Source organism: Microtus pennsylvanicus, chromosome 10 (genome assembly GCF_037038515.1).
Source record: "Microtus pennsylvanicus isolate mMicPen1 chromosome 10, mMicPen1.hap1, whole genome shotgun sequence".
NCBI lineage: Eukaryota > Metazoa > Chordata > Mammalia > Rodentia > Cricetidae > Microtus > Microtus pennsylvanicus.
In genome coordinates, this window is record NC_134588.1 from 47,185,617 (window position 1) to 47,188,844 (window position 3,228).

Below are 3,228 nucleotides of genomic sequence, written 5' to 3' on the forward strand. Positions count from 1 at the left end.
CAGTGGTGGCTACTTCCTTATTTATTCTGAAACAACTATCTTGTTATTACATGAGTACCTGCATGAGGTAGGAGAGAGAGAGCCACACCTTCTTGTCATGAGATTCATCTGTGAGAGATGAGGAGTGGCGCATGAGAAACCTTGCCTTAAAGGGGAGAGGATGCCTTAGATAAGCTGTTGAACGAATCTCTTAACAGCTCCATCACATTAGGGAGTGTCCTGAAGTCTGCATAGACAGGCATTGTTTTGCTTTGAAAGTGGATTCTTAGTTTGGTTTCTGAACCCTGGAAAATGTAATTATTTCAGCATGAGTTACAGAAAGACACTGGTGTTTGGACGGTGTATGGGATTTGTCACTGAGATGTGTGGGCTTCTCTCCATGACCTCGGTGGTTATTGGTCCCTTTCATCCTGGCTTTGACCATGGACAGCTGTGAGCACAGGCTCCAAGAGGGCATCTTCCTTCAGACCTCTGTGATAGACGCAAAGAAAACAATAGCCAAGGAAGTAGACTACTGGTTCCAGCAGTTTCTTTCCCAGCTTCTGGGACAACAGGGCAAGAAAAAGCGAGTTATTGTGAGACCACCCACCACCGGCCAGGTGGGCTCTGGCAAGTACAAGTTAGGTCTTGTGTGAGCATAAATATTTCCTCATGTTTCTCTCCTGAAAGTGGTTACAAATCCAGATTCCTCCCCTTGCAGAAATGTTCACCAGGACCTCAGAGGTTCCTGGTTTTGCTTCTTCTAATTGCCCAAATTGGGTTTGATTTGATTATTTTTTCCAGTGACATCCAAGAAGGGCAAGCTTTGCTGACAGCCAGGCTCATCACTTCTACTGAGCTTTGCCCATGGCTTGAGGCTCTTCCACACATCTCCCAAGCCTGTTCTGTGTTGTCCCATCTGGCCCTTTCCCTCTGAGGCTGTGAGAAACCCATCTGCCTGGACCCTCTTACCTCTCGCAGAAGGACTCTTGTACTGAAGGACAGTCACCTGGATGAATGATTTGGGTTTTAGTAACTGGGTATCAGAAACACTACAGTCATTTTAGCCTTCATGGTAAGACCTATTAGGGGGTCTTGGCACACATTTAATGGGTTATAACTACCATTTTTTGAGTCAGTCTCACTGACTGGTATTGAACTCACAGAGATCCAGAGATCCGCCTGCTTCTGCCTCCGGAGTACTGTCGTAAAAGATGTGTACCACCACACCTAACCTCTAACTACCATCTTGAAGGTAGAATCAGAGTAAGAAAAGGAGGTAAGATAGAAGAGGTACATATACATGATTGGAACAAGCATTTCTGAGTGAGATGCCAGCTGTTGCTTCAATTCTATGAATTCATCAACATGAAAGTGTGCACCATATTGTGGTATAAAAGACTATTTCTTTCTGTGAGCCGCACTCAAAGTAGTGTGAGTGGAGTGTGGTGGGCACACACCCGTGAGCCTAGTGCTCCGTGGATCAAGGCAAGAAGATCCCAGGTTCCACAGCAGGCTGCGAGACCCTGCATAGTGAGACCCTGTCTTTAAAAAATAGCTGAAAGTCACTACGAATAAAATTGGAATTCCATGTCAGTATCTTTAAAAACCATCTTTGGGAAATGGCAGGCATGTTGGTTCTTGAGATACATTGACAGAAACGTTTTGAGCTGCAGCATAAACCTGTTGACTCTGAAAACCCATCTATCACGTAGAAAGTAACTCCGTTTGGTACTCAGGAATAGGCATGGTTGTTTAGTCGCTTTCCCCTCCTTTGGTTCTTCCCACCTCCTTTGGGAATCGTCAAGAGGAGCTGAAATCATGATAGTGTGATTAATAAAGGAAACTGGAACGTCAAAGCAGCTGCCCCGAAGCTTGGATGAAAAATACTTACTGTAAAGTCTGTTTACATGCACGGAAAGGGCCATCAGCCTGCTATGGCCCCAGAGCAGAGCAGCCTGTGCAAAGAGGAAGAGAAACTTCATCCACTGCTTTGCACCCCTTTTCTGGATATTTCAGATTCTTTTTTTGTTGCATGCTGCTGGGGACTGCGGACCACCAGACCCAGAATTTCTTGTAAACAACTTGTTTTCCTCTGCTCTGAGCAGCCTGCAGCTGTTCTGAGCACGAGACCTGATGGCAGGGGAGTGGGTTCTGGTGAGTCTGCAGCTGAAAGATCCCGGGAGCTGGGGTGTGGCCAGAGCCCCATATAAGCTGCCCCTGAGCACAACAAAGTGGGCATTTTTGGCACTCTTGTATCAAGGATGACCCGTGTCCCTGCGTCTCTGTCTGTCTGTGTGTGCATATATTTTTAAGTCTCCGCCTTGGTTCCTGGCTTGTGTACTGTCCCGTAGTGCAGGTGCTACAGCACACAGCATCAAAGTTACCATGTGGACCATTTTGCCAATTAAAAACAGTCTAATTGCATAAACAGGCTTGCAGGCTTTCCTGGACCTTTACAGATGTCTGGGTTTATTGAAGAGCATGAAGTTGATGGATCCAAAGGCCAGCTAAGGAAAGAGAGTGGCTCGGTTGGGAGAGTTGCCAATAATGGCAGAGTGTGGGGATGGATCCTGTGTCTAGGCTGCTCTCCTGAACGCTGAGCAGGATCCTGTGTCTGTCAGGCCTCTCTGAGCAGGCAGCTGTGCAGCAGCCCCAAAGCATGGAAGAGAAAGTGCTAGACTCAGAGAAGCCCAATACTTTAGAAAAAGTGGAAGTGGTCTCAGAGTTGTATGGAGGTTCAGGAAACAAGCGAAGATGGTCTTACTATTCTCAAATTCAGGCGACAGTTCTTTGGCAGCTCTTACTAGGCGGTGCTTAAGCGTGAAACTTGAGTGGTGTCATTCAAATACAAGTCAGAAATCTCTATTTCTGGAGGAACAGAAGACATCGACAAATAAATAAATGATAAAGAGGGAGTGGTATCTACCAGGGAGACCCCTAACCTACCGGAAGTGTGGGACGCTGTGTCCCTGAGCCTCACTACTCTTTCTTAAGAGCCACTGACCTGTAATTGATGTATTTGTTCAAAACCTTTGTAAGATCGAGGCAACTTGTGTTTATTATGTAGGTGAAATCACCACATTTTGTTTTTTTAAAGGATTCATTCTGAGCTAATTTCAGGCACAAAGTAGAAAGTGTGTTCAATGAATAGCATTCTCAGGATTCTGATGAAGGTGATCAGACAGAAAAATACTTCCTAGTTATTATGAGTGTGGCTTTACTCTTTTTCTGATGCCCATTCTGTTA

The 3,228-nt window shown here is 45.6% G+C and overlaps 1 pseudogene; it reads left to right on the top strand.

The window, feature by feature from the left end:
• The first annotated feature begins 2,545 nt into the window (after window positions 1-2,545).
• LOC142859183 (cytosolic iron-sulfur assembly component 2A pseudogene) lies at window positions 2,546-2,975 on the top strand (annotated as a pseudogene).
• Window positions 2,976-3,228: the final 253 nt, after the last annotated feature.